The sequence below is a fragment of the Eutrigla gurnardus genome, assembly GCF_963514095.1.
Source record: "Eutrigla gurnardus genome assembly, chromosome: 1".
In the NCBI taxonomy this organism is placed as follows: domain Eukaryota; kingdom Metazoa; phylum Chordata; class Actinopteri; order Perciformes; family Triglidae; genus Eutrigla; species Eutrigla gurnardus.
This window is the reverse complement of record NC_139915.1, coordinates 14763258-14787036: the sequence shown is the minus strand read 5'-3', so window position 1 is coordinate 14787036 and position 23779 is coordinate 14763258. Positions and strand designations below refer to the sequence as shown.

General features: G+C 43.4%; 1 protein-coding gene across 4 annotated transcripts in view; it reads right to left on the bottom strand.

The window, feature by feature from the left end:
- znf536 (zinc finger protein 536) overlaps positions 1–23779 on the bottom strand; it is a 218101-nt gene that overhangs the window by 85377 nt on the left and 108945 nt on the right. The window lies entirely within an intron of this gene.

Genomic DNA, 23779 nt, shown 5'->3' with positions numbered 1-23779 from the left:
GGCAGATGGGGACAGAGGTGGGTGTCTTTTAGGACATGAAGACAGGAGCAATTACTAATGTGTTTGTCTGTGCGTTTGTGTACACACTTGCCAATGTGTGTGTGTGTGTGGAGTGTTTGTGTGTGTAGTGCTATAATAATCAGGGTGTATATTCATCATGCCCCCTCTCAGTCTGTGTTGGCAGGAAGTGGTGTGGTTACCATTAGTGAAGGATGACTAGGTTGCCGTCTCTTTTACTGGGATACTACTGGGTTTTTGATGGGGAGACAAATGCACGGAAATAAAAGGGGAGGATTTAAGACGAGAAAAGGTGAACAGACAAACAAAAGGAAGGAAAATTAAGGAAAAGGGTGGATAGGTCATTACAGGAGAGAGGGAAATCAAGGGAAAAGACACGCAAAACTAATGGAAAATGGGAAAAAGGTAATGAAACAAAAGGAATTGTAAGATCAACTTTTGAACGAGCAGTAAGAAAACCTAAAAAAAAGAGGGAGAGAAAGGAAAAAAAAGAATACGACAAATCTAAGGTGTTCATAGGTGAAAAGAAGATAAGAGCAGGAAGTGCAAAAGAAGACGATGAAACGAGAAAAGGTGGTGTAAGTCATGATAGGAATTCCTGTCCTGTAGCACTGCCCCTTTAACACTGAATAAAGTAGAACTCCTTCCTAAGCCGCCATTGATTTCCTATTCATTCCCGTGCATGCTAAATCAACAGCGAGCACAATAGGCCAATCATCAAGCTCAGCTACACTTCTATCCCACCCTCCATCCACCTGGCACTGGTTGGAGTCTATACTGTACGTGGCATCAATGCTCTGCACACCACAGCCATTAGTGGCGTTATTCTCCATCAATGAAAATGAATCAATTAAGCCTCATTAAGGGTGCATATTAAGGTGGAGTAATTATCGAGTGGGGAATGTACAGTGATCGATAGCTCGGGAGCATAAATGTGCACTTAAAGACATATATTACCACAAGGGGCGATGAACACTTTTAACAAGGCCACTGTGGAGGGGGAGCTAAAGTGGGTAAATCTGCTTCATGTCTTGCATACTCGCAATGTGTGCATGGGTGCGTGTGCGTGTGTGTGTGTGTGTGTGTGTGTGTGTGTGTGTGTGTGGTGAGAGAAAGCCTATCGCTCCTAACATATCCTGGTCAGGCAGTAAATCCAAGAGACCAAGGACACGTCCCGTTTTCCTCTTCTATGAACTTGTCCAGTGTCTCGGAAAATGAAATAAAAAGATTTATACTGTAGCTGCAAACATCTTGTTCGTGTGTGTGTGTGTGTGTGTGTGTGTGTGTGTCCACCAGACCAAGAGAGATGGAGCCACACTTTTAGAATAAATGAGAGAAAGACCCCCAATTTTAGCGAGGGGAGGGGAGCTTTTAAATGCTAGAGGCCGTCACCCTCTGGCCATCAGCATGCTGACACACACACACACACACACACACACACACACACACACATGCACACAGTGACATGCAGGCACACAATCCCATGCATAACGCCTATTAAAGAGCACGCTCTGTCCCAGTCGCATAATTTTAATTTGTTATGAAGGTCATTGACAGCAAGTAATAATCACCATTGGGGATCTAACAATTTGCCATTTCGGAACATTGCGGCACTGATGACTCAACTATTAATAGACTGAAGCCCCCTCCCCAACACTCACCCCCTTGCCTCTACACCCCCTGTCCTCTTAAATGACTTAAACTATTCCAGCATGCTTTACACTGCCTAAAAAAAGCCCATATGTCTTAGTCCCATTCATCTTTTTTTTTCATTTTTATCTGTGGAGGGATATATGACATTTGGCGGCAAATTAATGGGAAGCCTAAAAGAAACCCGCTGAGGGGGTATCTCCTGAAAAGAGAATTACATTGTTAAAAAAAAAAAGTCGACAGCTTTTTAGTTGTCCTTTTGTTTCTTACTTGATGCTCTTGCAGCGATGTCTCTGCCTGTGCTGAGCTGATGAATTGTTAAGCAGCCCCCCCCCCCCCCCCCCATTTTTTTTCTTTTTTTTTACAAACAAACGCGCAGAGAGACACAATGACAAGTTTTATTTTAGACCAACTCATTTATTGCCTGCTTTAGCATCACCCAAGCCATTCAGACATATGTGTCTGGCATTTGTCGCCAAACAAATAAGTCCGAGCTTAAGCTATTTTTATCAAGCGCTAGAGCGTTTATTCTTTTTAAGTGATCGTCAGTGTTTGGGGCGAATAGAATGGGAGTTGGAATCCTTTATCTTTCAGAGGCTCAACAACTCAAGACTAATTACAAATTAATCGGGATCTGGATATCTGCAATGAGAGGGCCCCAATAAGAACTTGTGGTGTGCTAAGAGGAACTATCTGTTATATATTTATAGGGGAGCTCAACGCATGGAGAGGGAGGCCGGAGATGGAGGCGGCCAAAACCGAAATAAGAGAGTAGCACATAATTGCCTTCTATTTCCAAGCAGCCACATCAAGGCTGAGGATTGTGGATATTAATAATTGATCATTAGCCTGATAGGGAAGAGCATGCTCAAGTTTTAGCGGTGGAAGTTTGATGGCCGTTTTAGGTCTCTCCTCAGGGTCTCGAGCGCGTCACTGTACTTGTGGGGAAGGTCAAGTGGGCTCATTGTTATAAATGGAGCACTATTGCCCCGAACAAAATTAGGTCAGGGCCATTTAATCTGTGGTGTGTTTATCTGCATTGTGCTGTTATATTTTGTTCTTCTTTTCTTTTCTTTTTTCCTCAGAGCATTTCAGGAGCCTACAGGGACATTTTAGGAACAAACATGACATGATGGTTCAAAGCAGAGAATAGATTTCGGAGTGATGGGCATGCTGTGCAAAGGGCCAAACAAAGCAAATAATAGTTGTTCCTACTGTACCGACTACATGGTGTTTCCCTGAATGCAACATTGGTTTACATAACTAAGATGTTGAAGGGGAATGTAAACATTTTGTAAAACGACACATGGCATTTTTTAAAAGTTGGAGTCAGTTTTGTGGTCAAGATCATGTAAACTGTAAGTCATGACCAAGACCAGAGTGTATCAAGACCAAGACAAGACAAGAGCACCAAATCAAGACCAAGGCCTCTCACCTCTTGTATTGCCATGTATATGTGTGTATGTGCAAGTGTATCATGAGAAATGTCTTGATAAAATAACCAAAAGGCATTGCAGAGGAGACTTTTATGTCTGGGAATTTTTAATTATGAGTAATCACAGTAATGATGTTAACAAACAAATCAGACAACAGGCACAGGCAGCTCGGTGATATATCCCCGCGGTGGTGGTTTTGACCAGTCTTGAAATAAGATCCTGAGTCCTCTTTGCCTGAGACCGAGACAAGCCAGCGGAAAATTCTGTCTAATTCCGTGACATGACTAAAGGTGTGTTCACGCCAACCGAGTGTTACTCGTTTTGGACGCACTGGAGAGGGGGCGGGGCTTACACCGACAATGTTTCATCAATCATGACTGAAATAACCATTATTGCTGCTTTGTTGTAAAGTCTCAGATACGCTGGAAAAGTAAGCGCTGTCTCAACTGCTGTCTTATCTTTGACGCAATAAAAATCAACATTGTTAAATGCCATTTTAAATATTTTAAGCCTATTTTGATGATAATCTGGATAATATTGTGATTTGCAATTATTCGGGACAATCGTCCATGATATTTTACCATTTTACCTCCACTGAGGAGATTTCCGTGTATCCACCAACTTTTTGACTGGAAAAACTTACAAGCTCCTCTACATGCACTGGATGCTACAAGTGTAGCCCCTTGACTTCAACACATGAAGTAAACACTTGACTCCAGAATAACTTGGAACACTTTGAACAACTGATTCGAGACTGTGGTGGGCGCTACAGTAGTTAACTTCCCGATGTGGAAATAGGCTTTGATTTGCTGCCTGGTAGCTGGGCTATGTCACTCTGTATTACTCACTCCGTCTCTACAGCTAGTGTACTCTGTACTCCCCCCGGTCCCATGGTGGGGAACCTCTGGGCACCTTGACTGTCGTTTAACTGCTTGTGGCACGAGGCAGCTGAGGAAATGGGTCATTAAATCCAACGAGCTGGGGCGAGCCCCCCCAGTGCCCCAGATCTGTTTCCAATCAGATAGCCTTCTTTTACAGGAGACAGAAAGAAGCCGAGCTGAGCAGCCCAAAGCAGACATTAGTGTCATGTGCAGCCCGACTCTACTAATAGCAGCAGCTAACAAGGACTGGGGCATTTATTTATTTATGTATTGTCATCCCAAAGGTATCTTAGCGGTGAGATCATCCCAGTCCCTCTGTGGATTTCAGGGAAAAGTCGCTCCACACCTGGTTTAATGCACAGTCCCTAAAAATACTTGAAATATGCACTTGACCATGGGTCACACACACATTCATTGCTGCTGAAAAATACATGGGATAGCCATGGTTTGTATTCGCTTGGAAACACTATTATAACATTTCAATAAACAGTTGGAATTTCAGAAATGGTTGAATGTTCTTTTGGTACTAATGTATCGTGGGGCTAGCAGCATAGCTGTAAGACGGAGATGTTAGCATGTTTGTCGTTGAAGGCTGACGGCCCTTGGGGTCCTTCAAATCAACCAGCCAAGTCTTCACTTATCCAGTGAAATTATCTACAGACTGTATATGCAATTAGCACACATTTTTGTCAAATTAATAATTTTCAGCAGTGATTTCTAAAGACTTTTCTTTTTTTTAAGACAGATTTTTCCTCCTCACAAGCCAGAAAGTCCCAGGACTCAGGAGACCTCTGTTCATGTCCTGTCTGAAACCAAAAGGAAATGTTGACTTGATGGTGCTTACGTAACATTGTTACACTTGTTACATAACGTTATGTAAAAAAAGTCAGTTCAGGCTGGTTGTTGACTGTTACAGCTGTACATAATTTTTTGAACATAAACCTTCCAACTTTATCCAATTAGTCTCTACAACTCAACCTAACTTTCTCAATGTTACTAAGGTGGCCCTGTGCATTTCTTCAAGCATGCTACATGGCTAATATGAAACATAATTATGAAACATAGTTTTGGTTCAGAAATGTCCATTTTCAAGTATTCTGCAGATTGCAAAAATGTGCAGTGCCATTTTTTTTCTGGTGAATGGTTGGTGAAAGTAGTTTTCAATAAGTGAAACCCAAAGTAAAATACAATGCACCTGACTTTGACTTATTTTCCTTGTATTAGCTTCTTGGACCTCACAGTCAAAGAAGTGGCTCAGCAATAGTTTTCAGTTGAAGTGTAAAAAAAAACAAGCTTGTTTCTGTTGTCAGCCACAGAAAAAAAAGCCAAATTACACTCATTCATTTCATTTAGGGCATAGCAGACACTTTTGTCCAAAGCGACTTACAAAACACAGACTCTGATCCTTCCAATTCTGACATAAGGTCTTCAGGTGGATCTCTGTGACTGATCTCATCTACAAAGGAAAAGGGCAGACATTTTGCAGGAAGGTAAATATTTCAAATGTTAGCACGGGGAGTGTCTTCGATTTGTCCTTTAGGAAGATGCTAACGTGTGATACACCGTGCCCTCCCTTCTCCCCTCCCCCTCTCTCAATTGGCGGCCTCACAAACTCATCTCCCTTTTCTTCCTCTGTCATTTGCAAAATGCAGGGCCAGCGATATGAAAAAAAAAAAAAATGCTACACACACTTGTTGCCCGGACTTTATCGCTACATTATTCTCGCTGCTCCTTCCGTTCATTTCAGAGAAAAAGATAAATGAACGACGTACATTTTGTGCACCTGTCCTCCCCTCCCCACCTTCCTCTTCGCCTAACGATAAGGGATTTCATTAACGTGAGAATGCTTGGGCTGAAAGAAACATAATTGCTTCAGTGTTGTTGTCCTCTCCGCTGCCGACGCCCTAATTTCCTCCTTGCCTTACTCTTGACTGTTAAGTGATCATTATATCAACACAGGGGATGGGCCAAGGGTAAAATATTGACAAACTGCGGTCATGTTCATGCAAAACATTAGAGAAGAGGTGTGTATTTGTGTGTGCTGGAGGGTGATGAAATATTAAGAATAAAAGAAATAACAAGAGTAAGGGGGAGGAAAGGGGACAGAGGGGATGATGGGTGAGGAAGGATGTAAGGCACTAATAGAGTGACAGCAAGGACACAAAGTGATATGATCACAGAGTCCGGTAATAATTTAACCGGCGGCGGGTCCGATCCTTCACACGCCACCTCCTCCCCCCGGCCCTGATGGATAACTGTATGTAAAAGATACATCATTTTAGGACTTGCCATTTACACAGCATTCTACCTGAAAGCCAGGCGGCACAATAGACAGTTTAAATGTCAGGGAACTAAGTAAGTAAGAGAGACGGTTTGACCGGCAGAATTTTAATTAGAGGAGCGCCGTCTATTATGGCGGCGACTTTGTCGAGCGGCTCGTGACGGGAGGAGTGTGTACAGCGGTGCACGTACACTCGCTGACATACACACATATGTGTGCATAAATACACACGGGCTTATTGGCATACTATATTCAGCAGATGAATGTGCGCACAGAGGAGATGGAGAAACACACGATTTGTGACACTTCTGTCTGAGAACGGATGCAAAAAAAAAAGAAGATTTGGAACGGCCGATTTATTTACTGATACCACGAACACATTCGCACATTAAAATAATTTAAAACACACACACACACAGTGCACACTGCGAGTTCAACATCAGTGCAATTAGCGGAAGATCCCCCTGTTCAACCTTAATTTCATGGCTACAGCTGACCAGTCAGTACCCAAATCTATCTAGTTATGGCGCGACATCACAAGAATGTTCAGTAGTAGTCTGGAAAACGCATGTATAGGATTTACCTATCTATCACTGAGCAGACCTGGCTGTTGAGCCTGAGCCAGCGCCACATGATTGTGTTAATTAATCTGCCATTGTGAGCATGGGGAACAGCTGCACGGGCTCTCGTGGCTGCGTTGTCAAAGCAAAACAATGCAATGTTAAGCTTCCCCCACTGAATCTTCCATTACAAAGGAGCCCCAACAACAGGGCTAAATTCATGAATCCACAGATCAATTTTTACCAGCACTAATGTCTGACCTTTAAAGCGAAAAAGGGATTTTATTTTAACATGCTTCATTTGGGCTTGAAATATGGTCAGATATGTGATACCTAGGATTTGGGCCAAATGCCCCCCCCCCCCCCCCACACACACACACACACACCACATCCCTCAATCCATCCTGGAAAGCAAACACTGTGGAGAGATAGAGATGCTGAGAGAGGAAAGGAGGGAGGGATGGACAGAGGTAGAAAACGAGCAACAGAGAGATGCAGGGTGGAGAACGAGAGACAGAGATCAGCACAACGGAGGCAAACAGATGAGTGCGAGGAGTCACCAGCTGGGCGCTGGTATTTTAAAACAAAACGTCTAACACGATTAGCGGGGATCCATCGATCGGTGTTATGTGGCGTTCATTTAAACTGAGGAGAGGGGGAAGGAAGGAGACGAGGGGGGACACGACGTGAAATAAGCTTTCCGCGTGCTTTACGGGTCAAATCATAGGTGAACAGAGCTGCTCATGTAAGACACTTGAAATTCATTATTTTATACAATTCATCAGTAAGGAAAATCCGAGCAGACAGCTTAATTTGCACTTATTGAAATAGATGCGTGTTTTTGTGTGACTCATATCCTGTAAACTGAATGGATTAGTTAATACACAGCAGACAACCACATGTAACTGCTTTTTTTTTTTTTTAGGTTACAACGTTAGCACTCCACAAAAACGACTAAACTCTCACATTAATTTAGGAACAGCATTGACCAGGGGAACGCGTAAATAAAATTAGGTAAACGCGACTGCCACCACAAATTACGTCTGCAATAAAAGACTTCACAAATAAATGGTTTAGCACCTCTAACTGAGTTCACAAAATGTTTCACTAGACAACCATTTCACTGCATTCATTACAGCTCCACTGAATTACAATGCTATTGCTCGCAGAAAATCACAGCGTTCGTCTTTAATGCGTGCAACCAGATTCATCTTTGTTTCAGAGGCTGTGAGTTGCCTGGAAGAGATGGGAGACGGCGTGCCCCCTATCACACACTCTCTACAGTGGATGGCATGGCCTTGGTGCACGCTTGGCACTTCCAGAGAGATGGTGATGCACCCCGAAAAAAAAAAATCATCAAGATGCCTGGCTCTCGCCCCGCTCTGCAGCCGAGCCCTTCTGTCTTGCAGAAAGCCCTCCAACAGCCCACTGAGCATGCAAGACATTGGAAGAGGAGTCATATGCAGGCATTGAGATGTACCGACGTGTCCCACGTGTCCCGTCGGCCGTCCTTGACTTTGTGCAAAAAAAGCAGGACGCAAATGTGACCGATCATTCTTTTCAGGTTTGAATAAAGGGGGGAAAGCTTAGGAAAGCAATCAATGAAAGCAATCAAAATGGCAGACGAAGGAGGCAAGGCATTTCCTTCTCCCTGTGACACTGTCTCTCAATCTGCACCCTGTTTCAGCCTGCCAAACACCAAGTCAAATAGTGACACTGAATATGGCAATGAATTCCAAATCAGTTGTTTCGTTGCCATATTCGTGATGGACGGCACAAATGTTCTTTTTCTTTTTCACAAGAGCTTTTATTACAATTCTTGGACACACTGTGTTTAAAATCCGTTTGGATTACTTCAGACTCTCTGAAACGTGCATAAACACACACACACACACACACACGAACATACAATTGTGAAAAGCTTACAGATGGGGAAGGGTGACATGGTGCTAACTCGCATCTCAAAAGTGACGCTCGCTGCAGCATCTCACCTGTCCAACACGCTGGATTTCAGAAAGCCATCAGATGTTGCATTTACCGCAACACTGAGCAGTGGAGAGCATCCGATCAGAAGACGTACGCAGCCGGAGGTTTTGGTGCACTTACACTTGACAACTCAACAGGACACTCAGTTGAGCTGGTATGGGAATTTGTGATGCTGGAAGAGAAGGTTGATATCTTGTCATTATCTTCTCCCTCGTGGCTTTGGTAGTATTTACAGCTAAAACGTTACAGAGGGTGTATCGAATTGGAAGAAAGACTTTTTTTTTTCCCTTCCTCCTGTGTTACTGTGCTGTCGGCTCCCTGATTGTTGGAGTATAAAAATAATCGTCATGGAAATAGATCTCATTGACAACGTGCCATGTTCACACTGTGAGCAGCTTGTGCCTCGTGAACATAATCCAGAAACGTCCTCCAAAACTTTCCTCCACAAACTTTCAATCCCTCATCCTCTTTTTTGCCCTTCTCTCCAAAAGATGTAGGGAGGAGGATGCCAGGAAAGACAAAATCCCGTCTTGTCAAGTACCAGCAAAACAGGTAGAAATGTGATTTTTTTTTGTTGGGGGGCTCAAGGATCAAGAAGGAAAGGGAGGGAGGGGACAAAGAAGGCAGAGAACGATATTGAGAGGAAGGGAGAATTGACCCAAACAGCTTTCCCATCCTTTTCCCGAAAATCCACATCCTCATCTCTGTGTCTAATAGGAAATACCTGATTCTGGTCCTGAGAGTACTGCGCCGGCATGATTACACCTTACCTGCAAGCCCTGCCAGGAGAGGTGGCATTTGGCTGATCCGCCACCCCCATGAGGTTGGCTTGTGGCTTAGCCTCAACTCAGGCTCTGTGTCTTCAGAAGAAGGATAGGAGGAATGAGGAGGGCCACTGGGGAGGGAATGTGAGTCGCTCTCCATGAAAGCCCAGGATAAACCTGTGTCCTCCGGAGGGAAGAAGCTAACTTCTCGCAGCTGGATGGCAGCCCGGGGGTTAAAAGATGATGCGACTACACTGGAAGTCTTAAGGAGGGAACCTTCGTGTCCTTGAATAGAACAAAACACTGTGAATTTGTTGATCTAGCTGAAAGGTTGAAGGAAAGTTGTCTTCTCGACACATATAAGGTCTGCGTGGACATCCTTGATTAAGGTATGCGCACCAGTCAGAGCCATTTTTAAAGTGCTTTCTGATTTAGGAAGATCAAGAGTATCCGTGTGTATCATGTGTAGGAATCTGAGGCCTAAATAGGTCTGGGAATGACTCCGGCTCAGATCCTCACATGGAGGCTTATGCTTTACACGCCGACACAGAGAGGAAGAGAGGCACTCCACTTTTCTATAACAACCTTATCATCAACATAAACATATGCTCACTGTGTGGGCCGTAGGGCGATGTTAACTTGAGGGCAGATAAAAAAATATAAGGGGACTTGGCAGACATGACGAGACAGAGGTTCATTAGAAGAGCTGTAAATGAAAGTGAGGAAGGCATCTCATCAAGCACATGTTCAACACTTTGGTCCATAAGGGAGCTATACCTGGGGCTGTCGCATTGAGAAGGTGTTACTCTAATAAGACAACAGTCGCTTTTATTTACAGCGAGCACGAGATGACATGAAACATGCATTAACACATCTTCTGTTGTTGCATTAACACATCTTCTGTTGTGCCTTTGGTGAAACAAACACCTTTGTTATTTTGTAAACAAAACATCTAACTAACAGCCACTTTTGCGAGCTAAAGATACATTCAAACAACATATGCTCTTGACTGGAAAAAGGGGGGGGGGAAGCACAATAGGTGTAAACGGTCTAAATTGCAATTGCGGCGCATCTTGGAAAACAAACACTTTGCTTTGTTACCAAGACAACTAAGATAATGTGATTCCTGCGGCATTGTCGGCACTGCTACTTGCTACATTATGTGTGACAAGCTTAAGAGTAGATCTAGAAGCGTGAATGCACAGATTCGGGATCCAGCCCATTGCGGATTGAAGATAGTCCGGCAAAACCATATTTGCATGTGTAACCTTGCCAAAGAGCTAAGCTCGGTGGGCTAACATTGTCTCCACGCGTGCAAAACCCCGGTTTGAAGTCAGCACTGATGTATAAGACTCCATAATGCTTGCTGTGATTTGACAGTTAGTGTAACTGTTACTTCCCATGCTAATGCTAAGCCCAGTGAAGAAATGCCGAGGATTTAAATGCGATCAGCCAGAACATTTGTTTTAATATATATATATATATATATATATATATATATATATATATATATACGTGGGCAAAGAGCAAATGTATAATGGAGGCTTCAGCCCATATCCTCTGCTTTACTCTTTCTCTCTCTTTGCCTTCCATGGCGACAAAACGAATTCAGCTCTGAACCTAATTAATCCACAAAGGTTTCATGTCTTAATCCCCAAAGTCAAGGGGGTTATTGTCCTCACAAATGAGGTCAGTGTTCCTCCCAGTGGAAATAAGGAGAAGAAGGAGCAAAACACAGGGAGTAAAAGGAGGGACCGCGGATGCTTACAGAGTGTCTTTTTTTCTCTACAGCTCTCCTGGTGAATAGAGGTGTGATATGGTGGCAAGAGGCCTTGCAAACAGGGAATGGAGTTTCTTGCTATCTGTACAGGGGGCGGCTGCATGCGTAGTGGCATCGCGATGTGAATGGCACTGCATGGTTTACACGCCGTAACGAAAGGAAGAGCAGATAGAAACAGAGGAGCAAATATAAATGGTGCGGCATGACAGCAGTGGGGAGAGGGAAAATGAAATGCCTGCCAATCTCCAGCACACAGACCCTTTGAACCAGGTGGATAAGAAAGCTGGTTCTGATGCTAATTGTCACGAAGGCAAGTCACTGTCAAACTCTGAGGCGAAGAAGCATCATCCAAGTGTGACAGGACGATAGCCATGATACAGCCCTCCGTCTGGTGGGAGGACAAGGGGGGATGTGACACACATGGCCACACCATGCTGCCTGAAGCACAGTCAGCACCAGCGGCCCACACAGGGTCTCTGCGGGGGGACAATCCCTGGGAATACAGCGCCGAGCGGGCCAAATGCTCGCCCGGCATCGACACACCCTGCGTGTACTGCTGGGCCTCGTCCCCAAGGACCGAATGGCGGCCAGGGAGAGAGCGGATGATTCGCGTGCGATAATCAACGTCTACACTCGTTTAGACCGTCCTGAGGAGAGCCTTCCAGAGATCTTTTGTGTCATCCAATCAAGGCTGGGCTCAAGGCAGTGGGGGCCCGAGTCGCTGGCCAATGAGAACTTGGTTGAGCAGAGGGTCAGCCAATAGCGGGCATGTTGAGAGGAGGGTCAGCCATGATAGAGGCTCGCTAGAAAAATTAAGTCCAAGATGACGCAATGGACAGCTTGCTGAAATCTGTTGCAGTCAAAAGTCCGGCCACTGCATACAGCAAGCATGGCGGACGTCTAGGGAACGACGCGCTGAGCAAAAACAATCCTTAAACAGTCGGCGTTATCTAACATAACTAAAGCGCGGCAATGTGTCATCATCGGCAGCAGGTGTGAAGACGATCATTACTTTTGTCACAGGAATCTACGGCATCCTGTCTACAAAGGATCTACTAACGTATGCTTGGCAAAAAGCTTATTCCCCACAAATTGCTTGCTTTCTGTTTGACTGACGATGTGGCGACACACCGTGTCATGCATACATCAAAAAGCATCGGCAGAAAAACCTGCGCCGTTTTTGATCACTGATAATTACTGTATCTGCACTCCAAGAACACTCGAGGAGTAAACAAAGTGTGAAGTTTGAAACGGGGGAGAAAAAAAAACAAGGGAGGGAGGGGGAAGTGGAGGGGGAGGGGAGGGAACAGCTTTGTAGCAGACATTCTAATTTCCAACTTCTCTGTGACTGGTGGAATAAAGAGAAGTTTATATTGTCATCTCCCCACTGCTGAGTTTGAAATATGAGTTTAAACTGACAGAGGGAATTAAAATCTGTAAACGCCACATTTTTTGATGTCTAATTTGAAAATCAGCTGTCAGGAGTTGGTGTTTGTTGATTTTTATCAACTCAAGGGTTATTACATTTCGAGAATGTGACAATTAAAAATCCCTCAATCATTCCCACGAGCTTTCCATAATCATGGCAACTTGAAAAGTGATATAAAGCGATGTGACAGAAGTGAGTGAAACTCCAGTTGGAAATTTTGTCTGGCAGCGTGAGGTCAAAATGCGACCGGGAAATTGAGGTACATGGCGCGTACAGTACACACCACAAATATGTGATCGTGAACGGACATAACCTCTCTGTCTCTGATTGTGCTGTTGTACAAATGATAGTTCTGAGGGTCCGAAGCGGGTCTTAGAAGGTCACAGCTGGAACACACACAATTGGATAATAACTGACGTGGAGACGAAAAACTCACTTAACTTCAAGATTGTGAAAGCAAAGGGTTACTGCGCTGTTTCCCCCCCCCCCGCGCACTCCAAACTGTCGACGCCTGCATGCCTCCCCTTCATCTCAGAGGATATATAGAGGAGAAAAAAGATTTAAAAGGACTGAGGGGGAAAAAAAGCTCAATTGTTTATTGATTTTATAATAGGCTTAGTGCAAGAGAAATAAAGTGAGGGGCTGGCGGGGCGGCATGGTCAACCAGAGGCGATGGCGTGACAAACACGCGGCTTACGAGCAGGTAACAGCGGCTTGAGTCCAAATGCCGGGATATTGGCTTGAGCCCTTTTTTTCTTCTTTTTTTTCTCTTCCAAATGCCCGTTTGTGGCATTGTTATCCTGCTTTTAAACCAGTGTAGACATAATCGCTCCTCTCACAAACAGGGCACGGCCTTATGGGTTTGAAAGTGCGTGCAGGAGGAAGGGGAGGGAAGGGGGGCTGCCTTCGGGATGAAATAGCTTTGTAAGAGAGTGCGGACGCATTGGTTGAGACAATCAAAAAGCAATGCAGTGAATCAGTCATGGTTTTTAATAAAAGTCAATTTGAGTGCGTTTATGCGCAGAAAAGAAAACACGTGAAGTCAAAATGGATGGGAGAAAAAGCTCTGAATGGTTTGAGCAGGCTCGGGCGGGCGGTACAGCAGAGTGTGTATGTGTCTGGCTGAGAACACATGGGTGTGTGTAGGGTCTGATATATGGATGATAACACTAATTAGCTCGTTTTGTTTGGGGCACAACACTCATTAAAAACCCAGTGGGGCCATTAAAGTTACCGTCCCTCCAAACCATTGCTGCCACTATATCCATCTAGGCTGCTATCTCACCCAGCTCCTTTTAATGGCCTCTGCTTCAGGTTGTTGGGTTGAGCAAAGATTTGTGGGACTTGGATCACTCCTCTTCTCCCCCCCCCCCTCTCTCTCTCTCTCTCTCTCTCTCCCCACTCCTCCTTCTCACACTGTCTCTCTTCCCCCACGTCACTCACTTTCTCTATCTTTGTCTCTATCTATCTTGTTCTCCCACACATGCCAATTACCACATCCACTACCTCCACTGCAGACTACACACTCCCTCCATATACACTAATAGCTGTTTGTGGGAAAAGAAACCCGGGGAGGGGCAGGCGCTCTTCACTCCTGACAAGGAGGGGGCGACGGTTGTTTCCAAGCTTTACACAGCTATGTCGCCATAATGCCGACAAAACCTCCCCATGAATCGGCGCGGCTTGCCGTGCCATAAGGCGCCCGTTACTCTGCAGCCGGAGAGACTGGAGGCAGAGGGCTGCCAGGATTAGATGAGCAGGTGTAGCATCCCGCTAACAGATACAGCACAAAGCCATATTCAAGCCCATTGCTCTCTGGGGCTAGCTGTGCTAAAGCTAACAGCTTCTGCTCAACTAAAAGGAAGGGTTCAAGTCAATCCACTGTACATATTATTGTCATGACAGTGTTTCAGAAGACCTCAATAGTGTCTAGAGAGTTTGTTTCGTTTTTGGTATTGTCAGCAATAAAAGGCATGAAAAAAAAGATGATTTTAAAAAAAGAAGATGTGGTTTAATATGGTTTCTGCTGCCAGAAATACTTATTTCAACAAAAATTGTATTAATGCGCAGCTGAAAATAGTCCCAAACAAACGCACGATCCACTCCCATTTAATTTATCCTAAACACGATATTTCTAGGAAATAAGAACAGTTTCTAGGAAATCATGTTGATGAAATAACATTTATTCCCAGTTTTGTTTTGTCTTGGTGACTGGGTTTGCCGGAGTAAGTATGTTGATTATGAGGACAAAAACTGTAAAATGACACCAGCATTATCCTTTAACCAAACCGGCCTTTTCACACGCAGTACTACCCTGTACTATATACGCTCACATGACACCACAAACACATACTCAAAGCGCCTGGTCTTATCCCATATACTGCCTTTTGCCACGTTGTTGAAAGGCAAGCCTCTGAAAATATCCTTGGTCTCAGGTCTGGATATTAAGAGTGTTGATTAGATATATGAGTTTGCCATTTGCCCACGGAGCGTAGAGTGTCTCCGACAGAACTGGGGACCATATGGCTGGTGAGAGATTTCCCCCCTCTCTTCCTCTTCGTGCAGCCTGACAGCTGGATGGCTGCTAACTGGGGACGAGGAAGCTTGGCAGCTGCAGCTGAGAGCAACGCTTTGATGCCGCTCACCCTTTTTCACTTCTCTCTCTCTCTCTCTCTCTCTCTCTCTCTCTCTCACACACACACACACACACACACACACACACACAGACTCACTCAGAAGAACTCAGACACACAACCAACCGGTGTTAACTTACGCAAACTTACTTTCTACAGGTTGGACAAGAGAGGAAGGGGAGGTGTCAAGGAAAGGTTATGGTTGAATCCTGCTGCTAGTATAGTCCTTTATTTATTACTGCTCACAATTATTTTTATTGGTTTACTTAGTTTTATAACTTTAGTGGGCGGGGCTGGATTTTTAAATGCCTTACTCATTGACTGCAAGAATAAAAGGTTTAAATAACAAAAAAAGTGTTTTGTTGGCAGTAGGAGGGATGGAAGGAGGTCACCCATGGGTGGGATGTGGTGGTAGTGTGTTAGGGGTGAACTGAGATGTAAATGTACGACTGGCAAGCACGAAAAAAAGTCACAGATTTGAGATTTTCATTGTTTTTGTACTTTGACTAAAAGGGAACTTTCATCATTTCTTCAAAAATAGACTCCTTTGGATGTTTAGATGCAGATACCTGGATGCTTTGTGAAAGAAACTCTTTGAAATGATTTTGATTAAAAGTGTAACAGCAGGTTTTTTTTTTTTTTTGGGGGGGGGCGGGTAATCTGAAATCTCATCTGCAGCATGTTCACTGCACCGTAAGGTATAGCAATATGTTGTAGCGTAACATTCCTCTTAAATGAAAGGAGCTTTAAATACAGAGTGTTTTTAATTGAGGTCATTCTAGACAATTATGTCTTTCATCGAAAGAACGAACACTTCTCAGTGCAATTACATCGTTTATAGCAGCGTTTCTCTGCACTCCTGCCAACGTGCTTCAAATGACTTGATTACAAAACCATCAGTGAAGTACTACACACAAAGGTAAAATGCGATATAACTTTACACCAGAAGTAGGTTTAATGAACATTACAATAGGTATCCAAAGGGTCAGGGGGCTCTGCTTCAACACAACAACAGTGATTCTTTTTTCTTAAAAGCTTTCTATCTTCTACGACGCTTACAACGTTTCCAACCTTCAAAGCCTCCTTCTCTTAAGCTCCAACTCTCAGACTACACATGTAAACTACAATATCACATCACCTCTACCCCCTCTTCCTCTTTTACTCTTTCCATGCTCCCTCTTGTGTTCAGTTGCTGCCTGATCCGAGATTACCCACTTGCCCCTGCGCCCCCTTTTCCTCGCCTCCTCCTCCCCTCGCTGGTTTTCTTTTCCTCTACCCCCCCCCCCCCCCCTCCACCCCCACTCTTCAGCTATATCCATCTCACTCTCTCCTCCTTCCTTTCTCCCGCGAGCCAGCTCCTCCCATCCCTCCTCTTGTTGAAGGCCCCCTGTTGCTGCCTGCTATCAACCAGCCCTGAACTGGTGAATGTGGTGGAAGGAGGAGAGGAGAGATGATGCATAAGAGCAGTAGGGGAAAGGAGAGAGGAGAGAGCAGAGTTTGGCTGGAGCCAAGAGGAGAGCAGCTGGGCACGGCTAACAGGGAATGATAATGACCTCAGAAATCTGCTGTTCGCTCCACAACAATAGGGTGCTCAGTCGCCTGGAAAATTGTGTTCATCAGCTAGCTCTGCTCACTTACTAATTGACATTGCCAAATATTTTAAGAACAATTGGAATGTGGCAGGGGGAGAGAGTGAAAAAAAAAGAAGCTCAGAGATCTTAATCCCTGGACTTAATTCCTCCCTCACTTTTCCACCCTTCTCCCTCTCCCCTCGCCTCTCTCTTTGCTCTCACTCTCTTTTGTGATGAGGAGGTAGCTACAACTAAGGGAAAAAAGCACATTTTTCATGTCGCTTTCTGCTCTCATGTCAGCGCCCTGATGTCGACACAAAAGGCTTTTTATGTGACCTGTCAATGGGGTTAAGAGGAGGAGACTGAGAGGAGGGGGGGGAGGCAAAATGAGAGAATGACAGAGCGAGGCGAGAGACAGAGAGAGGGAGAGAAGAGGAGAAAGAGGGAGGGGATAAAAAAAAAAGTGGGGAGGATGAGGGAGAAAAATAGCAAGCAAGAGATTCCTCAGTCATGGTATCACATGCCTGGCCCTCCATTTTCAATGAGGCAAAGGTCAACGTATTCTCTTGCTCTTTCATACACAGGAGGAACCCCAATCACGCCCAAGTTAACTTGTTCAAACAACCCCCCCCCCCCCCCCATCCACGCCGCCGACCATCCATCGCCATCCATTTGCATTCCCTCACCGAGAGCCCTGCCTCATTTCACAGGAATTCCACATTGACGGAGTCAGGCAGCTGTCACCCGACAGAGAAAAGGAACTTGGCATTGCCCGCGTTCAGCGTTGCCCTCCCCTCCGTTCCTCCGTTAAGCACACACATAAACAATCAAAAAGAAGAGAAAGTTTTTTTCGCCAGTCACAACTTTTTTGCTTCTGACTGAAGGAGGAACAAACACCCATTTAGTCTGTGCATTTCCATGTGCATCCCGAGGTTGAGACTGGGTAAACACACTCCAGCACAAGTTGTGACTGTGATGTTAATTTATGGCTTTTTTACTCTGTTGCTTTTTTTTTTTTTTTTTTTTTTTTAGGCCCCCCCTGTTACTTTTGAGTTTCCTCTCCCTGCGTGTTCAATCAAGTTAAGTTTCTTCCGCGTTTCAAAACTGGAGTAAAGAGCCGTGTTTGTGAGTCACCTTCTCTTCCCTCTATTCTTGCTCCGTTTTAGCAATGACACCGGAGAAGATAGCTTGTTGATGTATTAAGAATATTAATATGCAAACAGTCTACCTGACGGAGTAAGGCAGCCTTCTGTTATGGAAAGATAAATATTATGTTTTAATTATAAAAACATAAAAAGGAATGGGGAAGACAGAGGGAGGGGTGTGTGTGTGTGTGTGTGTGCGTGTGTGTGTGCTTGTTCCATGAGAAAGGTAAGCTATGTTTTGGCAAAGATTTGGAGTTGAAAAGAGTGGATGGCATAATGCGATGCTGTTTACTGAGGAATGTGATGCCCTGTCATCTCTCCCTTTCTCTCACTCCACTCAGTCTCTCCCTTCTGGATTGCCTGTGTCATTTTTTTCATCGCCTCTCCTTCACTCTCTCAACAGTCATTTTTTTTTTCTTCTCTGTCCCGGCTTCATAACCAAGCAGGGAATCCTAACGTGATCATTAAGACATAAAACGGGCTGATAAATGTTTCATAAGGACAAGGCTAGCCACTGATAGCCACCCAGGAATACCGAGGAGCAAACCGAGGCTCGCAGGCCTTCCCTCGATCAAACACACTCGTTGGAATACAATTGGAATTTTAAAATATCTAAAAAGCCTGGGCTAATTCCCACCATGGGTAATATTTACAAATTGAGTCTGAAAGAGGGGTTGGAGAGAGAGGGAGGGAGCAAGAAAGGAAGAGAGAAATCAAATGAACTGTGCAAGGAATAAGAGAAAGAAGAACAGAGAAATAAATTGGCCTTTTATATTGTGCGCGCGTGTACAAAAATACTAAGTCTGCATTTATCCGAGACATGTCAATCAGCACGGCACACTGACAATTAGTGTGTTTGAATAGAACTTTTATCATTTACCAGACACCAGAGTCCTGACCTACTGTACAAAAATACAGCTCGGGGAATGATTGTGCCTGTAACACAATGACTGTCTATTTAAGTTTGGTGACACATAAAAAAAATACCGATATGACAGGCCAGACTCCTACAAATGAGTGGGGGGTAGAAAGCTCAGGTTTTGTAACCAGTGAGTTCTCTGATTATAGAGAAAAGAAGAATAGTGCCATGGGTGGGGGGAGCAGTAGAGGAACGGATGTCAATTACAAAGAAAAAGTAATTTATGCAGAGGGGAGAAACGGGGGGAAGAAAAAAACCTGAGACACTATTCATTTTTTGTTTTTTAATGCACATCGTTTTACACTCATAATATGGCATGCACACTCGTGGAGGACTGGCCTCATTTCAATGTGTTGCCTGCAATGTGAGGTGGTAGAGCACAGCAAATAGGTATGTGTGTAAATATGTTAGTAAGCACATGCTAAATGTGGCTGACTTTGACAATAGTACAGTGTTAACCACCCCAGCTGATCTGTTTATTCAACACATTCTCACCGACCTCTTGAACTTTAGTGTGATTTGTCAGTGATAGTCTGATGGACTTCATCACATGGTTAACATTGTGAATTTGCGGAACTACTTGGTTACTTTTCGGGAAAGAGTTTGGTCAAATAAGTTATGTAAGTTAACATATGTTAACATTGAGTTTTACTTTCAAGACATGGACAGTGCTCTCCTGGGTGAAAGTCCCTTGCTTGTTGTATGTGACCCAAGTTAAGTGTGTAACATACATATTTTATATAGTGTTCAGTGCATTCCCTAGAGCAAAATACAAAATACAGGTCATACCAAAGATATGTAAATATATAAGTCCTATAGACATGCCCTGCCCAGCTAATAAATACATTTTTACATCTAAAAACAAACCAGGATCAAGAATACTTGATATATGAATAATCTGAACTCACATTAAACTCTCTTCTTTAGCCACGAATGTCTTTTTAAATAAAATAGAATGTCTGTAATTGTTTACCACATTTCTGTTTAATTATCTGGTTTTGGTTGATTGACATATAGTATTCTTTGGACTGTCACAGTAAAATAATACCAATAGAAATCCTTAAAAGGTATTCCTCTCTGGTGCATTGCATGTTGACAAATCATTAACATATATTAGCTGATAATAGCTGCTGAGATCGGGTTCATCACCATGCATATTCATAGTAGTCTGGATCTTGTTCAACTCTACTTTATTCTTGTTAATGACACAGTAATTACACTGTAACAGTTTGTCCGCATGTGTAATTACGCCCCCATTGTACCGTCGCAATTAGATGAATATCCATGCTTTATAACCTAAGGCGTCAAGTTGGCAAATCCAATTTCAATTTGTATGGAGCATTTCGCCTGCTTGTTTGAGCCGCGGTAAAGACCAGGGATATGCAGGCTAATCCTTGCCATGTTAAAACGCTGTTCCTCTTAAAAAAAATGTAGATATGGGGGATTCTCTGGAGAGAGAGGGCGAGAGAGAGAATGAGAGAGAAAGGGAATCAGAGGGAGTGTATAGAGCCTTTTACAGCCAGGAGCCAAGAGGTGGGAGTGGGGTTTCGGGGTATAGTGGGAAGGTTGCAGAGGTACATGTAAAGAGAACTGCTCTAGGCCTAACATGTGTGCAGCAAAGCCTATTTTGTTCACATTTAGCTACATGTTTCCCATATTGTAGCAGCAGAATGGGGAGACGCAATCGTGCAAAATGAGGATTATCAATGGTGATTTATTTGCATGTAAGAGTTGGCAAAAAAAAGGCTTTTCCAAAAGCACCGTGTATTTGCAGATGACAGGCTGCATTCACATCAGATCTACCTGTTGCCGAAACCTTCCTAACATGACTACCGTGCTGCACAGTGTGTGTGTGTGTGTGTGCTCTCCTTTGAGGCCTGATCAGCGGGAAACAATAACGCTGAGGTGAAGTCAGTTCAAGGATAACCAAACAAAAAACCCCAAAAAGACGATGATGGGCATAAATGTAATTGCCTCTTTGTTTTCTTTAAAGAAATAAAGAATTTTTATTGAATAAGAAACATGCTCAAGGTTAGCTGCACAGCTACATTGTAATACGGAAGGTCTTTAAAGGACATCTCTGACAGAGGCCTTTGTTTTTCTGCTCTTTTCTTCCTTCTCCCGTTTTCACTCACTGCTTTTAAACAAGTGCCGTCTCAAAGACAAAAGCGGCGGTGTTGACCTTCTTTCACAGTTGAGATGTTATTTTTGATTACTATAATTCAAGTTTAACTCAAAATTGCCGCGGGTAGGTGGCGGGCCAGAGGCTCACATGTACACACACTTGCAGGTGCACGCACACACACTTGGAGAGAGCGAAGCGCTATTCTTTTTTAAACTTGAGATATTAAGATAAAGACAATGGTACAGTAGCCACATCCTGTTAGCTGCAGAAGAGATGCACACATACTGTAAAGCATACACTCCACACACACACACACCAAACATGCATGCAGAGGAGAACATGACACCTTTCTCCACATGAGACTCAGACACATTTTTTTATCACACATCAAAGCTTCTAATTTCAGAGTCCCCGAGCACCAAATGTGAATCACAATGTGTAAGTTGTGAAGACAAGTTTCACTGCTTCTCATTTAAACAAGACCAAGGAGTAAGAGAAGTAGCAAAAAATAGCATATTTAAAATATGTAATATTTATTATATCACTTCTCTATAATAATAATAATAATAATAATAATAATTCTCCATAATTACTTCTCACATGTTCATTCAGTAAATCTGCACCCCAGGCTGTTCACGTGAGGGCATACTTAAGCATTTTATTGTATTCCTCTAAACAGATCTATTTTCTGACTCCGCCATGCTCTCTGGCCAGTAAGTCCTACTTTGACTCGACAACACCGATGTGAAGACATGCCTTTCAGATACGACTGACAAAGAGCTTTAATAGAGCCGACGTATGAAGCAGTGTAGCCTCTGACTCAAGGTGAGACACACCACCTGTACACCAACCACTCATGCACACAAGCAGTTAGAGAAAGACATCATGAAGGGCAACCATCACGCCTTGTGGAAACCAGCAGCCTTATTTTTCTTTCTCTTGCGCAAAGTTGTGGCTACACTTTTTGAATTTATTTTTTTATTTATTTTTTTGTCTTCTTTAATCCTACACCCCCTCCTGTAAAGATGGTGCCCTCAGGGCGAGATTTAACCACTCCACTAAATTGAATGTATTTCTTTGTGCTTTGTTAGCATTTGGTGAGGAATGCTATTGGTTTAATTTGTCACGTATTATTATTTAACTGTAATTCACTTGTTTTATTTTGTATACTGCACGCTGGATGTTAATATAGTACTTCTGAAGTTGTTGAAACGCCACAAGCTGTACTCATCAGATTCAAAGTGCTTGAGTCAAAAGAGACAGACGGGGAGAGAGAGAGAGAGAAAGAGAGAGAGAGAGAGAGAGAGAGAGAGAGAGAGAGAGAGAGGGAGAGAGAAAAACTTCCAGCATTAAAATTCAGAAGATAATTACATCCGCTACACCCCCACCCTGTTGAGAAAGTGTAATGTTTAATAGTCTCTATAAAGAAAATAGGTTTTTATCTCACTCTCATTTTCATTAATTCCTAATTGGGGTGGGGGGTTGTCTGTTATTATTTCTTAGATTAAAATAAACATAGCCTGTCCCATGTTCAAACCCATCACACTACACGGGCACGATAAGGACTTCATGCCTCTGTGAATAAATAAACAATTTCATCTCCACTGGTGGAATTAAGTTGCTTACAGCCTTAAGCTAAGCCACTCTGATTTATATTTATATTTATTTATATATTTTTTTCCATCTCAAAAGACTTAAAAGCACATCCTCGCTTTTGCAAATGAAGTTCACCATTTTTTTGACCTGCTTTATATGTATATCTTTAATTAGTGTCTTGTTTAGCTTAAACCGACTGATTATCGCATAGTCGTGACCTAATTACCGCGCGTGCTTCTTAACGCCAGCATAGTGCCCTGAGGAGCAAGCGAAAGTTACCTTTAAAAACTTGTGTAATCATTAGCAACGAGGCTCCCTTAATCCCACTAAACATACACTTATCTAGCCCCGGCCGGCCTGTGTTTGCTGGGAATGGAGAGGGGATGGGTGTGTTTGTCTCCAACATGTTTATTAAAGACATTCATTAATCTCTGTGGTTAAAAAGACTTTGTCCCTCCGCTTCCCGTCTTTACTCTTGTTCCACATGGATACATACCGCTAACCTGCACATGTGAATGCTATGTTGAGCAGGTCTATTCCTGGCTGGTGTTTTCTGGAGTCTTCTGTTTGATCTTAATGTAACGTAATGTGTTGCAGGGGACGATTTGCTATGTCAAGATCTTGCAAGTGAGACAGTGTATGACTGTACATACTTGAGTATAGATGCCATGTACACACAAATCTCTGTCTGTATATGAATGTATCTGTATGTACTCCCACAATGTGTGTGTGTGTGTGTGTCTGTGAAGGTGTGTCGGGATTTGAACAAAGATGTTAAGTATCCGAGCTATGTGAGGAATATGTGGCTCTGATGCTTCAGTAGGAATTTATTTTTCATTACTTTTTAAAGAGATGGATTTGACACAAAGCTGTATACACACATCTATACAGAGGGATTCCTATTTGGAACTATGGAGGTAGATGTGTAGAACGGTGACAGTAAGGATGAATTAAAGAAGGAAGCATAATTTCTAAGTGTATGTCAATGGGATAAAATGTGGATCC